The sequence below is a fragment of the Pinus tabuliformis genome, chromosome 7, assembly GCF_031772625.1.
Source record: "Pinus tabuliformis cultivar Carrire ecotype Pingquan chromosome 7, CPIR1, whole genome shotgun sequence".
Classification (NCBI taxonomy): domain Eukaryota; kingdom Viridiplantae; phylum Streptophyta; class Pinopsida; order Pinales; family Pinaceae; genus Pinus; species Pinus tabuliformis.
Window position 1 is genome coordinate 1,407,635,556 of NC_142293.1, and position 23,194 is coordinate 1,407,658,749.

The window sequence follows — 23,194 nt, forward strand, 5'->3', positions numbered from 1 at the left end:
TTCAAAAGGAATGTACTCTAAAAGAAACAATATTATTGCAACTCTTTCCATCCTTAACGAATGACATATGAAAAGTATTTGGGAAACATGTTTGATGTTATCTATAATCTACATGAATTCCATATACAAGACACTTTCACACTAGATCATGCAAATGTTATCTTGTACAAAGAATGATGTACAATTTGTGCATCCTATGTTCAAGAGATTCCGAAAACATTATAATTTATGCGACTTCCATATTCAAGACACTTTCAACTAGATCATGCAAATATTACCTTGTACAAAGAACGATGTACACTTTATGCATTCTGTGTATTTCATGTTCAAGACCTTCTGAAAACATTTTATACTTACAGTTCAATATTTTGTTAATTGATTTATTTGGTTGTTTGATGTAAATTTTTGTACTAAGTTAATTGAGTTATTTTGTTGTTATAAGAAATCTTAGAACAAATGTCTCTACACTGATATTTGAAATTCATAAAATTTATGATATAAATTTTACATTGTTTACTATTTTTTAAATTAAATAGGTTTAACAATTTCTTTTATTTATATATCTGAAAAAAATCTTTAAAGAACAATTATTTCTTCCTGTAAGAAAGCATAACATAATTCAATTTACTAGGGAATCATTAACTTACTATATTTTGACAACAATGCAAACTTTTAACTCCTTGATTCCCAATTCCATTTTTTTTTCCATTTTTTTCTAAGGGGAGAGACTTATTGATTCACTTCTCTTTTCGAGCGAGTACTCAGGAGTACTCATTAGATGAAAAATTTGATTCCTCATCCAATGAGTACCCATGTTGCATATTTTTGATGGACCCTACTACAAGAAAAATGAGAAATACATGAAAAATATGATTGCTACTTTTAAATCCCTGATTCCCAATTCCATTTTTTTTTGTAAGGGGAGGGACTTATTAATTCACAAATTCTCTTGTTTACTTTCCTTGTTTAATAATCCAATTAGACAATTAAATACAATAGTCCTATATATCCCAAATTGCACATTGACTTACATAATTATATTGATTTGAAAGAAAATAGTGTAAAACTTTCATTATGTATTTTAAATGAAAGTGGTTTTTGGTTTTATGTGACTTTTAACTTCTTGATTCCCAATTCCATTTTTTTTGGTTAGGGAGGGACTTATTGATTCAAAAATTCTCTTGTTTACTTTCCTTGTTTAATGATCCAATTAGACAATAACACATTTACTTACATTATTATATTGAGTTAAAAGAACATCATATAAAATTTCATTATGTATTTTAAATGAAAGTGGTTTTTGGTTTTATGTGGGGGAATACATTGAGATATTAGTTAAAGATAAATGATTTCATTGTGAACAAAATCTATGCATGATCTACTCAACTAGACAAAACTCGTAAGTTCACATAACCACAACATGAAGTAGTACCAATGGTCATGGTGCCCTCAAGATCTATAGTCTATAGGCGTTAGGAAAATTGGCATATCAAGAACAACCTAACGATCGATAGGGATTTAGTGAATTTCATTTTCGGTGAGAAACAATTGAAGGGTTCACAGTTATACCTGGAATTTCCTTTACCGGTTGGAAGGGAAATGCCCCAATTCTTGATTGTGTTCCTAGCCCTCCTCACAAAGCCAATGCAAAAACACCATTCACACCATTCTTAAGCTTGTTTAATTATTTATCAGTGAAGACAAAGGAGTTTGTTTGAAGTAAGAAACCTATATCAGGTCATCAACTCCTTATGTCCTTATGAAAAGTTTGGTTAGAGTAAGAAACATATATCAGATCATGAGCTTTATGTCCTTATGAAGTTTGGTTAGAGTAAGAAGCCTATATGACGTCATGAGCTTTATTTCCTTATGAAGTTTGGTTAGAGTAAGAAACCTATATCATATCATGAGATTTTATGTATTTGTAAATATTTTTTTATAAAAAGTAAAAGGAATTTAAATATTAGTTAATTGTTCACTATTATAAATTATATAATTTTAGTTTCATTTTTCTCCATTATCAATATAACTTGAGTGAGGTATTTCTTGCTAGTTGTTTGTAGAATAAAATGTAAACATAAATTTCTTCGACACAAGAGAAATAGTGTCGGGAATAAATAAGGATTGTAAGGCAAAAATAATGTTAGCTCTTGAATAAAAGAAATTTCTAAAATATAAATAGAACCCACTTTAGTTTTTTGTAGAATAAAATGTAAGCATAACTTTCTTCGACATAAGAGAAGTAATGTTAGGAATAAATAAGGATTGTAAGGCAAAAATAATGTTATCTCTTGAATAAAAGAAATTTCTAAAATATAAATAGAACCCACATTTGTTTATGTAATGAATAAATAAATGGAGGTTGCATCATCCTACATACCTACCAAAGATATAAATAGAACCCACATTTGTTTACGGACTGACCAAATAAATGGAGGTTGCATCATCCTACATACCTACCAAGCCCTGATGCAATAGAGTGGTGACCAGAGTGGTGACCAACTGAGTGAGTTGAGCATGAAGATGCACAAGGTCTAATGGGAGTCATAGAGTGTAGCCATAGAGGAAATCCAACCACAATGGACAGAGACACTGAGAGGACGAAAATAACAATAAAAAATGAATAGTGTGAAATTGAAATAGTATATGAAAGAAACTATGTAATAGTATCGAAAGTAAAAATGTTATGGTGACAGGTGATGGAAAAAAAATAACACTTACTGAAAGGGAAAAGTGTGGTTAAGGAAGTTTGTGGTGGAAGGCGGTGAAAATTTAACACTTATTTGAAAAGAAAAGTGTGGTCAAGGGAGAGGAATGAGGACATGGAAAGTGGTGAACAAGACAAATGTGGTGAAAAAAGTGAATGCCTAGTGAAAGATAGTATGCTCAAGGAAAATTGAAGGGGAGAGAACAAGTGGTGAAGAAGGAAAATGTGGTTAAGGAATAGGAAATGGGGCTAGTGAAGAAGCACATACACTGTGAGTAGAAGAACACATGCTTTGATAAAATGGGACATCACAAGTGGTGAAGAAGGAAAATGTGGTGAAAAAAGTGAATGAAAGAGGAGAGAACAAGTGGTGAAGAAGGAAAATGTGGTTAAGGAATAGGAAATGGGGCTGGTGAAGAAGCACACACAATGTGAGAATAAGAACACATGATTTGAGGGAGAAAATAAGGGACTAATTTAATTGAGGAAGAAAAGGACCAAAACTCACGAGATTGGGAAAATGCGGTCAAGGAATAGGAAATGGGGCTCGTGAAGAAGCACACATACTTTGAGGAAGACAATAAGGGACCAATTTAATTCAGGAATGAAAGGACCAAATGTCACGAGATTGATAGGATATTTGGTTAAGAATTATAGTGGATGAAAGAGACTATGAAGTAGGACTGAAAGTAAAAATGTTATGGTGACAAGTGGTGTAAAAAAGAAATTACTAAAAGTTTTAGTAAAAGTGTTGTTAAAGAAGTTTGTGGTGGCACTTACTGAAAGGTGGTGAAAAAAAAACACTTACTAAAATGAAAAGTGTGGTTAAGGAAGTTTGTGGTGGCATGCGGTGAAAAAATGAACACTTATTGAAAGGAAAAGTGTGGTTAAGGAAGAGGAAAGGGAATATGACAAGTGGTGAAGAAGGAAAATTGAGTTGAAAAAATGAAAACTTCGTGAAAGGTAAAGTATGGTTAAGGAAAATGAAATGGGAGAGAAGAAGTGGTGAATAAGGAAAATGTGGCTAAGAAGAATGAAATGGGGTTGGTGAAGAAGCACACATGTTGTAATAAGAAGCACACATGAAGAAGAAAAATGTGGTTAAGGAATAGGAAATAGGGTTGGTGAAGAAGCACACACGTTGTGAGAAGAAGCACACATGCTTTGAGGAAAGGGTACATGAAAAGTGGCGAAGAAGGAAAATGTGGTGAAAAAAGTGAATGAAAGAGGAGAGAACAAGTGGTGAAAAGGACACATGCTTTGAGGAAAGGGGACATGACAAGGGGTGAAGAAGGAAAATGTGGTGAACAAGTGAATGAAAGCGGAGAGAAGGGGTGAAAAAGGAAAATGTAGTGAAAAAGGAAAATGTGGTGAAAAAAGTGAATGAAAGAGGAGAGAACAAGTGGTGAAGTAGGAAAATGTGGTTAAGGAATAGGAAATGGGGTTGGTGAATAAGCAGACATGGTGTGAGAAGAAGCACAAAGGTGGTGAAAGAGGAAATGTCGGGATGGGGTCCCCTGGGTTAGTTTTGGGGTTACAACCCCAACATTTGATGTAATTTTTGAAACGATGTAAAGTCTGCGCGATTTGTCGATGTGGAGCACGTATGTAATTAGGAGTAAAAGTGGTTTTATCCCCTTGTCTATTTGAAGTTGAGTCAATTTTTAGATCCACCCAAGGTCCAGGGACCATGGGATTGTATGTAAAAATCTATAAATAGGTGTGTCTTAGTGGATAACTAAGTTGGCATATGGCCAAGTAAGGTGCAAGCTTGATGGTCCAATACTGTGGACTCTAGAGTTGCTACAACGGTTAGAAGCCTCTGAAGACAAGATCGCACTCGCTGTCATCCACTAGCTCAATTAGATTATATGAGGATTTGTTATAGAGTTTGCGGTTGATACCTCAGTCAGCTAGAGTGAAGCAGAGTGACGCTTCTTCAAGGGATTGCGAGGTAAGTATCTGAGATATTTGAATACCTAGATTAAGATGCTCTTGTGTGAGAAATGGGTTATGCCATTTCCTTGATTTTTAGAGCTACGCAAAGTGGAAAAATCTTTAGAAATTGAGAGATAGAAGGTCCTAAATATAGCCAATTGATTGGACCTCCTTCGAGTGACGACGAGGGAATGGTACAAGCCTTACCATGGAGTGTTTTCCAGTTGATAAGACATGGTTTTACATGGATAAATCATCCATCCACTCCGCCTCCACCTTCACCTCCACAACATACACGTTCACCCACACCTCCACCATCACCACCATTGTTCAACATGTTGAACTCAATAAAGCTGCCAATTTTCAAGGGTATAGGGAGCGAAGATACAAATAAATTCTTAGTTTTTGTGAATTCTGTGTGGATCGCTATTAGGTCCCTATAATACTAGTGATTACCCCATTACTATTGTAGTTGTATCCCTTGTTAATATTGTTGTGCCCCTATTGTCTCCATATTTTTATTATTGTGCCCCATAGAATCCCTCTATTGTTATTCTTGTGCCTTTATATTATTATTGTTAGGTTGGCTGGGTTATATTGTGACTCCTTAGACTCCTATATATAGAAAGGAGTTTTTTTCATTTGAATCATCAAAGAATCATTCATTTGTGTGTTGGAAATAATACTGAGAGGGGGGGTGAATCAGTATTATCAAGTCAATTATTTTTCATTTCACACCCAGATCATATACGCTACTTCAGTTAGTGAAAACAACGTATATCTGCAACTACAGACAAGGAAACTAGCATATACCATGCAGACTTATAATTTATTTTATTCTACAAATGTTGATCATTAATCTGTGCATCAGAACCATATAGACAGTAACCAGGAACAGTAAAATAGAGCAGAAGACAATCACACACAAGAACACAAGATATAAGGTGGAAACCCAATGTGGGTGAAAACCACCTGCTACAATTCGTCTCTATATTATTTTAATTAGAAACTTCTTTTTACAATCGTTTTTATACTGGTGCAGACTTATACCAGTACGCAGGCTTCTACCTGCAGAAGGCTACAACCTTCTTTCATTCTCCAGCCTCTCCTGGAAGGGAGCTACAACCCCCTTAGCTCTTGTACTAGTTTAGGTACTAGAACGTAGGTGCTGACCTACAAAAGGCTACAACCTTCTCTTTCTTCCAGGGACCACGTTTCATAAATTTTCAGACTGGATCCATGAATAACATCAATCAAACATCAAGAATCTCTGTATCAAACAATCTCCTTTTCACCAATCAAAACTGAATCAAATAGACACTTCTCTAACAACTGTACCCAGAACACAGTAACAGTAACCACACACCAATTCTGAACCCAGAACACTGCAACAATAAACAGAAGCAGCTAGAACATATTTCAAGAGATGTACGCTACTTCAATGTATACAACCTGCGTGCATACGCTTCTGAATTAAGGCCAACCTGCGTATACACACTTTTGAGTTACAGAACAAGTGTGTATACGCACCTTTGCTTTACTTAACCTATGTATAAATCTATAAAAGATAATTCATCCTTTCAAACATCAGTTATACCCAGATTATCAGATTTATATATCAAGTTATGCGCCAAATTTAACAGATCAAAATCACATAAAAATACTATTATTCAAGCCTTAAGATTTTGACCCATCAATAGAACTTATCCTTCTCCTTGCGCTTAGGTTCCTTCTTCATTCAGATCCAGCTCTGCACCATAACCCAATCACCAGTATTCCGGATCTAGCTCTTTATCAGATATTCAATAATTCAGATGATGCCCTTGCCTAATGATCTCCTTCCTCTTTTATAGTCTTAGGCCTTTCACAATACCACGGTCCAAAACCAAAAAAAATCAATACCATGACCCAATACTTGGGATCAACACTTCGGACGAGATACCATGGTCCAAAACCATAGGTTCAAATACCAAGGACTAAATACCACGGACCACAAATAAGTTCTCCCACATGTACGCGCTTTTCCTTGCGTGAAAGTGCGTGTATATGCATACGCGTCTTTTGATCGTCAGTCCCGTGTGTATACGTGGCTTGGTCAAAGGGAACCTGCGTATATATCTTTTTCTTGCATTCTGAGAATCTGAACTATGATCTGTCATCAGAGTGAGTTGCCATCAAGGAGAACACCTGTGCCATAGCGCCAAACCTATGTCATAATGCCAACAATTTCCCCCTTTGGACTTGATGGAAACCCTAAGATCCTCAAGGTCATTCTCCCCCTTTATCATCAAGGGCAAAGGGTTATGCTCCCCCTGAATACATGCTGAAATCTCTGCTCTGCTGTGTTGTCCATGCTCCCCCTGACTGTAGGCAAGATCTGCAAAAAGATGTTCTTCAAGAAGAACCATGACTTATACATCATAAATGACCTTCCTATCACCAAAGACTCTATACATACATCCATCTCCCAACCAAGTGGGGATATACCAATATTGACTCATCCACCTAACCATGTGGGGATACACCAGAAGTTTACACATGACAATCAAGTACATTACATTATTCATCCTAGGCATAGTTGGGAAACCAAAATAGGCCGTTACATGACCTTGATAATAAAATATATACATGACATAGAGAAGAAATATCTAGAGCAAGACTTATGAAAGTCACCAATAACTAATATCTGCAGCATCTGTCAATCACTATTCAAATCAGCGACCATGTTCTCCTTCTGTTCTCCTTCTGCACCTGATCCACCTGAAACCAAAAATAGCTTGTGTACTTGAACCAAGAGCTTCTAAGATAATGCCAAAAATGCATTATTAGAAGTTTATCTGCTCCCCCTGAACCTGTGCCAGATGGTCTCTGTCATACCCATATCAGACTCTTTTCAACCAGAGTCTGTCCCCACTGATTTCCTTCAAACCAACATATATACGACCGTATCTGCATAAACTGGCGTATGTACATAGATCCTCCTCATGAAACTCGCGTACAACCACTTTTCTCTGAAATAGACAGGTTTCAACAACAAGATGATGCATCAACTACTCCTAGTTTCTATCTGAGGTATTCAAATGTTTCCCTGGGCAGTGGTTTGGTGAGTATATTAGCAACTTGTTCCTTAGAGGGAACATACTCCAATTTGACCTTTTGTTCAAGCACTTGTTCCCGGAGAAAATGATATTTGATAGGTATGTGCTTGGTCTTTGAATGCATGACTGGATTCTTTGAAATGCTGATTGCACTTGTATTATCACATAAGATGGAGATAGGTGGAGTACAAGTGATTTGAAAATCCTGCAAAGTTTGAATCATCCAAAGGAGTTGTGTGAAACAAGATGTAGCAGCCACATATTCTGCTTCAGCTGTAGATAATGCAATTGAACTCTGTTTCTTGCTGAACCAAGATACTAATCTAGAACCCATAAAGAATGCACCACCACTAGTGCTTTTTCTGTCATCCACGCTTCCAGCCCAATCTGCATCTGTATAAGCATGAAGTGTGAGATCTGTATCTCTAGGATACCATAAGCCATAGTTTTGAGTTCCTTGAAGATACTTGAAAATTCTCTTCACTGCCTGAAGATGAGTTTCCTTTGGATTTGCCTTGAATATTCCAACCATTCCCACTACATGCATGATGTCTGGTTGGGTACCTGTTAAATAGAGCAGACTTCCAATCATGGATCTATAGGTTGGTTGATGCACTGCTGCTGATTCATCATTTGCACTGAGGCTGCATCTTGTTACCATAGGGGTACATACTGGTTTCGAATCTTCCATGCCATATTTCTTCAAGATCTGCTTGAGGTACTTGGTTTGAGATAAGAAGATACCGTCTTTATTTTGTTGGATTTGTAGACTAAGAAAATATGCCAGCTCACCAAGCAAGGACATTTCGAATTCTTTCTGCATCACCAAATCAAATTTTTGACTCATGGCTTCTTCATTGCTGCCAAAGATGATATCATCAACATACACAACAAGTATTAGCAATTTGTCATTTTTAATTTTTATATAAAGACTGCTATATGTTGATCCTTTTGAAAAACCTTGTTGATGAAGGTATTTGTCCAGACGATAATACCAAGCCCTTGGAGCCTGTTTAAGACCATAGAGAGCCTTCTTAAGTCTCATACAAGTTTTGGATCATTTCCAAGGATGAATCCATCTGGTTGCTCTATATACACTTCTTCTTCTAAGTCTCCATTCAGAAAGGCAGATTTCACGTCCATTTGAAATACTTTGAACTTCTGAAAGCTAGAAAGAGGAAGGAACATTCTGATGGCCTCAAGTCTAGCAACGGGAGCAAAAGTTTCTTCAAAGTCTATTCCTTCTTGTTGAGCATACCCTTTACAAAAAAGTCTGGCCTTGTTTCTAATAACTTCCCCATTTTCATTCAACTTGTTTTTGAATATCCATTTTGTCCCTATGACATTCTTATCTTTTGGTCTAGGAACCAACTCCCAAGTGTTATTCTTTTCAATCTGCTCAAGTTCTTCATCCATTTCCTTGACTCAACATTCATCTTTGCATGCCTCTCTTACATTTTGTGGTTCAGTGGAGGAGAGAAATGCCAAATAGCTTGAAGCTTCTGAAATTGTTCTTCTTGTTTGTATACTTGCCTCTTTTTGCCCCAGAATTTGAGTTTCTGGATGATTCTTTTGAACGTACCTGGATGGAGTCTTCTCTTCTATCCTTATCTGTTCTTTTGGTGCCTCTTGAGTTTCTTCTTCATCATAAGTCTTATTTGATGTTGAAGGATAGTCCTCGTCATCTTTGAAGTTTTCGGAATTTACTTGCTTAGGAATGTTTCCTTCTTCATCTACCACTACATCAATGCTGTCAACAATTCTTCCAAGTCTTTTATTGTAACACTTGTATGCTTTGCTTTGGGGAGAGTACCCAAGGAGAATGCCTTCATCTGCTCTAGGTTCAAACTTGCCAAGATTTTCATCAGTCTTTTTGATATAGCATTTGATTCCAAAAATTTTGAAGTATTTTACCGTAGGAGTCTTACTATACTAGAGCTCATGAGGAGTTTGAGTGCTGTTCACCCGGATGTTTGTCTTGTTGAGAATAGTAACTGCAGAAAAAATGCAACTTCACCCCAGAAAGTTGTGGGAGTTCCAGACTTATCCATCATAGCACGACCCATTTGTTGAACCATTCTGTTCATCCTTTGCACTACTCCATTTTGCTGAGGAGTCCTTGTAGTAGAGAATTCCCTTCTTATTCCATGTTCTTCACAAAAATCGAAAAATTCATTTGAGGTAAACTCCCCACCTCTATCAAACCTGAGGCATTTGATTTTGTGATCTGATTCGTTTTCAACCAAGGCTTTAAAAGATTTGAACTTTTTGAAGGCTTCGTCTTTGTGCTTCATAAGTCCTATCCAACACATCCTGGAAAAATCATCAATGAATAATATAAAGTATTCTTCTCCTCGAGGTGACCTTTTCCTAGATGGACCACATACATCAATATGGACAAGTTCAAGTGGCCTGCTAGCTGAACCTTCCTTCTTAGGGAAGTTAGTTTTGGTTTTCTTACCGAACTGACATGATTTTCATATTGTATTGTCTAGAATTCTGATGTCTAGAAGACCACAAAATGCCTGGTATTTGCAAGCTTTCCTTATCTGAGAGAAGCTTAGATGCCCCAGCCTTCTGTGCCATAGCCAGTGTTCATCATTCTTTCTCATATAGAATTGTTATTGTCCTCCCTTGAGAATGTATAGATTATTTGGAGTCATTATGCCTTTGATCACTGTTTCTCCTGCATCAAGCTCACGAACAATACATCCATATGATCGAAATATCACCTCATTTCCTTGATCACACATTTGAATGACACTTAATAGATTATGCTTTAAGCCATCAACATACATAACATTCCTTCTTTGACCTTTTCTTTTAAAAAAACAGAACCTTTACCTTTTATGAGTGCAGGGGTGTCATTTCCAAATGAGACCTTCTTCTCCTTTTCTAAGGCACTATATGACTGAAGTTTTTCTTTATCACCTGTCATATGTTTCGAGCACCCACTGTCGATGTACCACTGATTTTCCTGCCCTTCCGCATATAAGTCTATACCACATCTTTCTGGTAGTGGTTCTTTCTTTCTCCATGTTTTGGCACTTGAAGCTTGCTCCTTCTGAGTTGTCTGCCGAAACCTGCTCCTACATTCAGAATCTTCATGACCGAAGTTGTTACAAATAGAACATTCTATTTCATTTTCAAGAGCAGAAAAGTTATTGTAGGTCCTTTTCATGATCCCAGTCATACTCCTCTATTTTTGAGCTTCTCTAGTCATGATAGTTTTGTAGGCAACACATTGAGCTGCTTTGTGTCCAAAGTTATGACAAGAGAAACATTGGCCATTGAAGAAATTCCTGCGATTATCAACCCTGCAGACCAAATGATTGTAGTTTTCATTGACATCCATTCTTGAGGCAAATTGAGAATGATTTACCTGCGGTTGGTTGTAGCTTCTGTTTATCCTTGAAGTAGATTGCCCCCGATTTACTTGGTGATCTCTGTTCATTCTTGAAGTAAAATGTCCCTGATTTACTTGGTGAGCAGCATTATGCCTTTGTTTTCGATTGTCAACCTATTCACTTCTCCTTGCTGCATCAAGATAACTTTTGGAGGTGGATGGCTTCTGCGCTTCATATGCTTCTTCATTATATCCTAGACCTGTCTTGATTAGTGGATAACGCTGCACTTTGATAATCTCATCTAAAGTTTCAGATCCTTTAACAAATCTAAGATTAAGAGCTTTTGTTTTCTCAATCTCTTTTCTAAGTCCCATAATTTCACATTCTAACTTTTCATGATGTTTTTCCCTTTCAGCAAGTTGGAATGTCAGAGTATCTATAATCATATTCTTTTCTTGTAAACAAATTTTGAGTTTAGAAATTTCTTCATAAAGACTTTCTTCATCTATAGCATCCAATAAATCATCACCTTCAAAAGCCATCAAAAGTCTATAATTATTACCTTGTTCATCTTCATCACTATTTGAAAGTCCATCACTATCTTCATGAGTGTAATAGCTTTTCTTATTTACATTCTGTTTTCTGTTCCATCTAACTAGTTCCTTACCTTTGTCAAGCTTATCTTTATGAGGACACTTGGTAGCATAGTGACCGACTCTTCCACAAGCAAAACATTTGAAAGTAGCTTACCTCTGAATCTTCCAGAACCCCGTTGAAGGTTCTTGACAAAATTTGATTCTTCCTCTTCTTCTGACATATGTCCTGAGTCATTGGAGTCTCATTTTCCTAAGGCTTTGAATGCGGCTTCTCTCCTGTTTGATGGTCCCCCTTTCCTCATTTCATAAGCGGTTAGAATTCTGTGTAGCTATGACATGGTAATCAGGGAAAATTTTAAGAACCCCCCCTAAATTTATAAATATAATAAATGGGCGAATCTCCATGGTATATAGGAAAAATGGAAGGCGATTTTATCAATAATATAATATGTATATATAATTTTTTGACGAATCTCTCACCAGGCATGGCGAATATTTTACTCAATTATAAAATCTTGTAAGATCTTGGCGAGTCTTTCACTAAATAATAAAACTTTGTAAAGTCCTAATGAATCTTAGCATAGGCTACATGCTGGTTTAATTCCTCCATTTAAATAGGCTACATTCCACGTGAATACCATGGGTCAATACCATGTGCCATTTTGGTGAATACCATGGGTCAATACCATGTGCCATTTTTGTTTTTATTAATTCTAATATTAGTGTTAATAATGGTTTTTTGCATGGTATTAATAACAATCTAGTCCATGGTATTTGTCCCATAGTATTTTGGCCATAGGTTTCACCTAAATATAACCCATTTTTTGAGTGTTCGTAAATATAAGGTGACTTATGGAGTAAATATAAAAAAATGTTTTATTTGTTTACCATACCTCTTTTACAAATATGGTATTTGGCCCATAGGATTCACTTAAATAAAACCTCTTTCTTGAGCCTTCATAAATAGAACGAGGGTTATGGACTAAATATAAAAAGAGGTTTTATTTATTTACGATACGTCTAGTTTATTTATATTTTTATTTATTTACCATACCTTTTGATTAAGTATAAAAAGACGTTTTATTTATTTACCATACCTCCACTTTACTTATATTTTTATTTGTTTACACCCTTACATGTATATAACGTGACTTATGGAGTAAATATAAAAAAGTTTTATTTATTTACCATACCTCTCATTTATTTATATTTTTATTAATTTACCATACCTATTTTATAAATATGGTATTTGGCCCATAGGATTCACTTAAGTAAAACCTATTCTTGAAAATGGGCCAATGGATTCACTTAAATAAAACCTATTCTTGAGAATGGGCGAATGGAAGGTTGTAAGTCCTAATTTCAAGGGCTAAATTTACCTTTTTTACCCTCTCCCTTAAAATAAGGTGGGCTATTTGAGGTGATTTGTAAAAATGTACTATGATACAAAATATTTGCCCACTAAAAATTTAAAACCCCTTAATTTCGCCAAAGGGCGAACATTCGCCCCTAAACTTATCCTTGATGGTAATGCTCTGTAGATTCTGTTTTTCTTCTATTTCAGAAACTTTTGATTCAAACTTAAAAGACAAAGATCTTAGAACCTTTTCAACTAAAACAACCTCTTTTATTTCTTCACCCAAGTTTTTCATACAATTAGCAATCTCATCTATACGTAGAAAGTAGTTAGCCACACTTTCATCATTGTGCATTCTGAGATTTTCATACTGAATTCTGAGGATTTGAAGTTTTGCTCGTTTTACCTGATCATCTCCTTCATAGCTCAGAACGATCTTGTCCCATATTTCTTTTGTGGTTTTGAGCTGCATAACCTTGACGAATTCTGTTTAAGATAGACTCCCTAATAGAGTATTGACAGCCTTTGCATTTGTTTCATACTGCTTCTTACCAGCCGGATCTGTAGGTGTTGCTGATGGAAATGTGTACCCTGTTTTTATGATATCCCAAACTTCTGTACCAAGAGATTGAAGATAGGCTGTGATTCTTACCTTCCAATAGACGAAGTTGGTCCCATCAAAGATTGGTGGCCTGATCGATGCTTCTTTCTTGTAGTTGCTCATGATGATAGATCTTCCTTCAAGCGATCAAGCTTCTTCTTAAGGACCTGCTCTGATACCAATTGTTGGAAATAATATGAGAGGGGGGGTGAATCAGTATTATCAAGTCAATTATTTTTCATTTCACACCCTGATCATATACACTACTTCAGTTAGTGAAAACCGCGTATATCCGCAACTACAGATAAGGAAACCAGCGTATACCACGCAGACTTATAATTTATTTTATTCTACAGATGTTGATCATTAATATGTGCATCAGAACCATATAGACAGTAACCAGGAACAGTAAAATAGAGCAGAAGACAATCACACACAAGAACACAAGATATAAGGTGGAAACCCAATGTGGGTTAAAACCACCTGCTGCAATTCGTCTCTATCTTATTTTAATTAGAAACTTCTTTTTACAATCGTTTCTGTACTGGTGCAGACTTATACTAGTACGTAGGCTTCTACCTGCAGAAGGCTACAACCTTCTCTCGTTCTCCAGCCTCTCCTGGAAGGGAGCTACAACCCCCTTATCTCTTGTACTAGTTCAGGTACTAGTACGTAGGTACTGACCTACAGAAGGCTACAACCTTCTCTTTCTTCCAGGGACCACGTTTCATAAATTTTCAGACTGGATCCATGAAACACATCAATCAAACATCAAGAATCTCTACATCAAACAATCTCGTTTTCACTAATCAAAACTGAATCAAATAAACACTTCTCTAACAAATTTACCCAGAACACAGTAACAGTAACCACACACCAATTCTGAACCTAGAACACTGTAGCAATAAACAGAAGCAGCTAGAACATATTTCAAGAGACGTACGCTACTTCAATGTATACAACCTGCGTGCATACACTTCTGAATTAAGGCCAACCTGCGTATATGCACTTTTGAGTTACAGAACCAGCGTGTATACGCACCTTTGCTTTACTGAACCTGCGTATAGATCTATAAATATAATTCGTCCTTTCAGACATCAGTTATACCCAGATTATCAGGTTTATAGATCAAGTTATGCGCCAAATTTAATAGATCAAAATCACATAAAAATACTATTATTCAAGCCTTAAGATTTTGACCCATCAATAGAACTTATCCTTCTCCTTGCGCTTAGGTTCCTTCTTCATTCAGATCCAGCTATGCACCATAACCCAATCACCAGTATTCCAGATCTATCTCTTTATCAGATATTCAATAATTCAGATGATTCCCTTGCCTAATGATATCCTTCCTCTTTTATAGTCTTAGGCCTTTCACAATACCATGGTCCAAAACTAAAACAAATCAATACCATGGACCCAATACTTGGGATCAACACTTCGGATGAGATACCATGGTCCAAAACCATAGGTTCAAATACCAAGGACTAAATACCATGGACCACAAATAAGTTCTCCCACATGTACGCGCTTTTCCTTGCGTGAAAGTGCGTGTCTACGCATACGCGTCTTTTTATCGTCAGTCCCACATGTATACGCGGCTTGGTCAAAGGGAACCTGCGTATATATCTTTTTCTTGCATTCTGAGAATCTGAACTGTGATCTATCATCAGAGTGAGTTGCCATCAAGGAGAACACCTGTGCCATAGCGCCAAACCTGTGTCATAATGCCAACATTGTGTAATGTAAAGGAGATTTCCCCCTCGAAGAGGCTGAAATTCTAAGGCGTTCAACTATATTTTCTATCTTTCTGTGAGCTGGTTTCATAACATTTGGTATCAGAGCTTTGGATTCTAGGGTTTTGCTACTCCAAATAGGTCATAGTGGCATTTTCGCTATAACTTTTTTTCTGTGACGTTTCAGAAGAAAAAAAAACCCATTTGAGATGAAATCTCACTAAACCTCGGGTCCAAATTTCAGAGATTTTCGCGCTATGTTTGCAGAGATATGATCTGAGGAAGTTGGTCTTTTTACAAACTCCTGAATTACATTCCAAACATGTGACATGGGGAAAATCGTCATAACTTTCTCTCTGAGTATCACATTGAAATTTAGTAAGAAGGTACATAAAGAGGACAGACTGTAGTTTCTTATATATATTTTTCAGAGCCAAAGGTCGTAACAGGGATACGCAGCATGTCGTACAAGTTCGCTCTACTGAACTAGTCTATAATTAGGTCACTGTGGGAGATTTGGCATAACACTTCCTTGGAGAATCCAATTTGGATCAGACTAGTGGCATTGGAAAGAGGACACAGAGGGCTACTTGAGGATGCAATTTCAGAACTAGATGATTTGAAATTACAGAGATACATCGGAGGCAATATCGAGCTCCTACAAAGTGAAAAAGGGTGTGTAGATTTTTTTAAATTTTTTCTTAAGCTTGGTTTGAAAAATTATTTTGAAGGAATTCAAAGGGCATAGTAAGCAACTTGAAAGCTCTAGCATGGCTCATGAAGAAGAGGAAGAAATTATACATGATATATCAAAATTACAAGACCAAGTGCAACAAATGTCACTCTCACAAAGGCTAACAGAAGCTAAGATAAATGGCGTGGAATCTAAGATAAAGTGCATGGAAGCTAAGATGGATGATTTGAAGATAGGTTTGAAGATAGGCATGGCAGATTGAAGACAGATTTGACAAATTTTCTACAAGAAATACATAATAATGGTGAAAGGGTAGTAAAGGAAACTCATGATGCAAACAAAAGAATTGTTAATCATGATTTCATAGACTCTAATGTTGGATCAAAGACCCACCATATTCCAAAAATTGATATGAGGAAGTTTGATGGCAAGGATACCGCAACATGGATATTACAGATGGAGCAATTTTTCGATCTCAATAATGTGCAAAACACACAATAGGTACGTATTGTAACTTTATATTTGGAACCAAATCAGTTTGTATGGTATCAATGGATTTGCTCTCGTAAACAAATTATCACTTGGGAATTTTTTACGGAAGAATTGACAGCACATTATGCGGATACAAAAAGAAACACTTTTTTTAGCCAATTGATAAGTCTCAAACAAAAGGGTTCAATAATGGAGCACATTGAGGAGTTCCAAAAATTGAACATAAGGGTAAAAAATATCTCAGAGGAGCATAGGATTGATGTGTTCATAGGGACTTTAGAGGATAATATCCAACATGATTTTCGCCTTTGGGAACCTGATTCATTAGAGAAGGCATTCAGGTTAGCAAGAAAAATGGAAAGAAAAATTATGGCAACCAGGAAGCATACCGCTCAACTACAAAGATGGAAGTGTTGTTGCCCCTAGTCTTCCACAACCTATAAGGTTGACACCACAACAATTGGAAGAAGAAAGAGAAAAAGGGCTTTGCTACAGTTGTGATAGCAAATACACTAAAGGTCATAAGTGTGCTGAGAAGAAATTATTCTACATAGATTGTGAAGAGGAAGAAGAAAAGGAGCAAGAAAGGTCAAAAGAAGAGGATATACTCTAGGAACAAAGCCTAGATAAAGAAGAAATGAATCTGACCATATCTTATAATGCATTGGCTGGAAGTACCACTCCTCAAACTATCAAGATAGAAGGAAAAATTAAGAAGAAAAAGGTAATAGTGTTGATTGATTCAGGAAGTACCCACAATTTTATTCATTGTAAGGTAGCAAAAGAATTGAATTGCTTCCTATATCCAACACCAGAGTGTCAAGTGATGGTTGCAAATGGAGAAACAATAAATTTCTCTGGAGACTGTCATAATATCAAGCTATCCATGGGAGAATATGTATTAACTAGCCGAATTCTTTCCATTCCAATGGGAGGTGCTGATGTTTTACTAGGAGTCCAATGGCTACAATCCTTGGGTACAATAGCTTTTAATTTTCAAGATTTTCATGAAATTTTCTGTGGAAGGAAAGGAAGTTGAATTAAGGGGTATTGCAGGGAAACCGAGAAAGATAATCAATACTAACGGTATGACAAAGCTTCTAAAAAAGGAACAAAGAGGTGTAATTGCACAATTATGTTCGCTAGATGTTTCCACATCAAAATCATCTATTTCTCTAGATCTCCAAAAAGTCTTGGACAATCATTCCAAGGTATTTGAGACTCCAAAAGGTATCCCACCTATTCGTGATCATGATCATGCTATTCATCTGATTCCAGGAAGTGTTCCTCCAAACATGAGGCCGTACAGATATCCCTATGCCCAAAAGAGTGAAATTGAACGTATGGTTGCATAAATGCTAGAGGCTGGTATAGTTCAACCTAGTCAAAGTTCTTTCTCTGCTCCAGTAGTATTGGTGCACAAGAAGGATGGATCATGGCGCATGTGTTTGGATTATAGGGAGTTCAACAAGCTTACTATTAAAGATAAGTTTCCCATTCCTGTCATTGATGAATTACTGGATGAATTACATGGATCAATTTACTTCACCAATTTGGATCTTCGTTCAGGAAATCATCAAATCAGAATGAAGATTGAAGACATTCTGAAAACATCATTTAGAACTCATGAGGGTCATTATGAATTTTTAGTCATGCCTTTTGGCCTTACCAATGCACCTTCTACATTTCAAGGTTTGATGAATTCCATTTTCAAACCCTTTCTTAGAAAATTTGTGTTAGTATTTTTTGATGATATACTAATCTACAGCAAGTCTTGGAAGGATCATGTTGAACATGTTGACAGGGTGCTACAACTATTGGAGGAGAATCAATTATATGCAAAAATATCCAAATGTTTCTTTGGAGTACAAGAGGTGGAATATCTGGATCATACTGTATCTCATGAAGGAGTTAAGGTAGACCCTAGCAAAATTAAAGCCATTAAGGAATGGAAAATCCCCACATCCATAAAGCATCTGCGAGGATTTCTTGGGTTGACTGAGTATTATCACAATTTTGTTAAGAATTATGGGAGAATAGCAGCACCAATAACAACATTATTGAAGAAAGATGCATTTTCATGAACTCCAGAAGCAACAAAGGCCTTCGAACATCTTAAAGAGGCAATGTGCCAAGCACCGGCCTTAGAAACACCGGACTTCACAAAAACCTTTATTGTGGAATGTGATTCTTCAGGAAATGGAATTGGTGTTGTTTTAATGCAAGATGAAAGACCCATTGCTTTTGAAAGTCATCCAATCAAGGGAAATTTTTTACACAAAGCTATTTATGAGAAGGAAATGTTAGCAATACTACATGCACTTAAGAAATGGCGACCCTACCCAATGGGAAGACACTTCAAGGTAAAAACGGATCATGATAGCCTTAAATACTTTTTAGAACAAAGATTATCCTCTGAAGAGAAACAAAAGTGGGTCACAAAGATGTTGGGTTATGACTTTGAAATCATCTACAAAAAAGGGAAGCAAAATGTGGTGGCAGATGCACTCTCAAGAAAAGATGAGGATGTGGAAGCATTGTTGTGTGCCATTTATATTGTCCAACCAGATTGGATAAACGAAGCAAGGGAGGAATGGAAGAATGATGAAGAAGTGTGGGCACTTATTCGAAAGTTACAATAAGAATCCAATACATCTGATACATTTAGCTGACAAAATGATTCGTATGGTACAAAGATCGCTTATACCTCTGTAAGAATTCGCAACTCAAAGAAAAGATTCTTATGGAATTACACACTTCTCCCTTAGGAGGGCACTCAGGATTTTTAAAAACTTACCATGGGGTTAAGAAGGAATTTTTTTGGGATGGCCTTAAATCAGATATTCAAAAGTTTGTGGTGGAATGTTTGGTTTTCCAACAAAATAAAGTTGAAACAATTAAGACCTCGGGTCTATTACAACCTTTATCCATTCCAAGCCAACGTTGGGAGGAGGTTTCAATGGATTTTATCATAGGTTTACCCAAGTCTGAGGGAAAGAGTGTCATCATGGTGGTAGTTGATAGACTTACCAAGTATGCACACTTTTGTGCATTATCACATCCATTTAAAGCCAGTACAGTTTCTACTGCATTTATGGAAACAATTCAAAAGCTACATGGAAACCCAAAGATTATTGTAAGTGACAGAGATCCCATTTTCACTGGAAATTTTTGGACAAAATTATTTTTTTTGTCTCGGTACTGAGTTAACTCATAGCTCATCTTATCATACTCAATTTGATGGGAAAACTGAGATTGTAAACAAATGTTTGGAAGGATATATTTGTTGCTTTGTGTCTGATAAACAGACACAATGGGTCAAATGGTTGCCTCTAGCTGAATGGTGGTATAACACTTCCTTCCATACAGAAACAAAAATGACCCCATTTATGGCACTTTATGGACATCAGCCACCATCCATCACATCATATTTAAGAGAAAATTCTAAGGTTCAAGCAGTGGAACATCACATCGAGCATCAACAACAAGTCCTCCAACTCTTAAAGGATAACCTCGTGTTGGCGCAGAATAGAATGAAACAATAGGCAGATCAACATCGCAGCGAAAGAAGTTTTGATGTAGGTGATTGGGTATTCCTACGGCTACAACCATATAAACAAATGTCCCTCGAGCAAGCTAAGAAGGATAATAAATTATCACCAAAGTATTATGGTCCGTACAAGGTGTTGCAAAAGATTGGTACTATGGCATACAAATTGGAGCTTCCTGTAGCTTCTTGAGTGCACCCAGTTTTCCATGTTTTGTTTAAAGAAGGTTATACACGACAAGCTCCCAGTTCAAACAATATTGCCAGAACTTGACGAGGAGGGAAAAAATTATATTGGAACTGAAAGCAGTCATAGAAACAAGAACTCGACAGCTACGAAATCGATCAATTTCAGAGTATCTCATCAAGTGGAAGAACTTATCCACTGAAGATTCCACATGGGAGGATGAGAATTTTATACAAAAGCATCCAGAACTACTCAAGCATTGAGGACAACACTTTTTTGAAGGATAGGGGCATGTTAGGTCCCTATAATACTAGTGATTACCCATTACTATTGTAGTTTTATCCCTTATTAATATTGTTGTGCCCCTATTGTCCCCATATTGTTATTATTGTGCCCCATAGAATCCCTCTCTTGTTATTCTTGTGCCTTTATATTAGTATTGTTAGGTTGGTTGGGTTATATTGTGACTCCTTAGACTCCTATATATATAAAGGAGGTTTTTTCATTTGAATCATCCAAGAATTGTTCATTTTTGTAATGTAAAGGAGGTTTCCCCCTCGAAGAGGCTGAAATTCTAAGGCGTTCAACTATCTTTTCTATCTTTTTGTGAGCTGGTTTCATAACAATCGCATAGTAGATCCCTGATGATAACATAAAGAAGGCGCAACTATTTACTACTTTGCAGGATCATGCACTGACGTGCTATATTAAGTACTGTGTTGATCATCCTATAGCAATGCTAGTAGAGACTAAGGATGCTTTAAACAAAGAGTTTAGTAAGCCTAAGTCTCACTCATAGTTAGTGGTTAGATTTAAGGAAATCATGATGAGGGTTGATGAAATTCCTTAGGAGTTAGATGAAAGGTTGAAGTGTGTGATCAAGAAGCTAATATGAAGCTCACATATGGTTAGCCATGCGAGTGGTTCATCCCCTCACTTCTACCCCACCTAAGGATTGCTTTGTCACAACAAAAGATAGGAACTCAGGCAGAAGCCTTGGAAATCATGATGAGATTACATGTGACACCTATTTAGGACGTGACTTTGGGAGTACAACAAATTCACTCTCAGTTGGAGAACCTCTAATTGAAATTGCAGAGCTTGAAGAAAGAGAAGGATACTAAACTAAAGGTGCACAAGGAAGTCTGGTGCTTGAAATGTAATATCCTGTGGCATGATAAAGACCATTTACCTATCTTTGCAAATTATATTACAAGAGGGGGACCACTTCCCCTGAGGACAGAAGCTCTGTCAGGACCAAGTGCGGGGACCACACTATGGTGCACTATTTGTCAGGTGGTTGGAAAACATGTAACATATAATTGTCATTTGCTGTAAAATTTCATTTAGGCACCACAATAGTTGTTCTGTAACTTCTGCAAATGAGTGGGCCATGATAAGCGCCATTGTCGCAGCTATGAATAATGATGGAAAGAATGCCTACCTACCGAATGTAAGAAGAAACTCAACCTCTGAATCAGGGTGCATGAGGAGCATGTGGGGGTTATCAAGGAAGACGACAAAGTCGAGGAGGAGGAGGACCTGGTAGAGGTTGCATAGGTTATTTGCTATAAATGTGGGACACAAGGGCACTATGCATAGGAGTGTCAGAATCAGACACGCTCATCATGTCAATATTATAGCTAGTTTGACCACATGATAGAACAATGACTTGTGTTGATGGCTAAGATGCAGGAGAAAAAGGCACAGCCTCAACAACATACGCAAAATTTACAAATGATGAGAGATAAGCCCCGCGAGGAATATCTGAATGTGAATATCATACTAAGAAACGGGATAACAACTCGGGATGATAAGGGAAAGTAGACTAAAGAGAACGGATGGGTCCGCAAGACCCCAGAGAAGGAAGTTGGGTTCAATCTGTAGCATGTGAAGGAAATGTTTATGGAAGCCAAGAAAAACTTTGCCGAGGCCTCCACCTTAGGAAGCCAGAAGAAGGTACCAGAAACCAGCGCGCCTATAGAGGTTGATCCCTCTGTGCTTACCACATTCTTGGAGACATGCATGAAACTTCTCCACGATAGCAAGGCTGTGAAAGGCCTGCAAGAATTGATAAAGAAATGTGTTGGTAAATAAAATGCCCATGATGGACACTGCGTGGTTAGAAAATTTGGCAAACATAAGGCAAGAACAGGGCCCAAGATGAGGCTCACTGCACAGATAGGAGAATATGAGATGGACCAGGTCATTATGGATCTAGGGTTTGATGTGAACATTTTGCCTAAACATACATGGCAGAGAATTGGAACACCTGCGCTGTAGTGGCCTCCGATCTATCTTAGAATGAAAAACCAACAGAAGATCATCCCTATGGGACAACTACATGGAGTAACAGTGGATATAGAAGGTGCGAGCGCGCTGGATGATTTTGAAGTAACAGAGATCATCGATGAAAATAATCCACACCTCGCACTCCTTGGAATTGATTGGGCCATTTATATGGATGGAGTCATCAACTTGAAGAAGAGGACAATGTATTTTGAGAGGAAATCGCTTTGGGTTGTAGTACCATTCGACCATGCAGAAGGACCGCATTATACTGAACTAGTTCGTGAGTATGAAGAAAGTGATGATGACTTGGATCAGATCTACAAAATAACTACACGAGACCAACACTGGATTAACCTGACACTAGATCGAAGGACTCCATGGGACTAGGAAATTTCATGTACCTCGGATTCAAATGAAGAGTTGGAGCACTAGAAGAATAGGCTACATAAAGTATCTATGATACAATACAACTTGATGACTAAATCACTGCGCTGTGTGTCATCAGAGGTAAGAAAGTTACCCTATTATGATGGTTTAACTGACGTAGATAAGTTTTTGGATGCCTTTGAATGAGAAGTCCCTAAGGATCATTGATTCCAAGC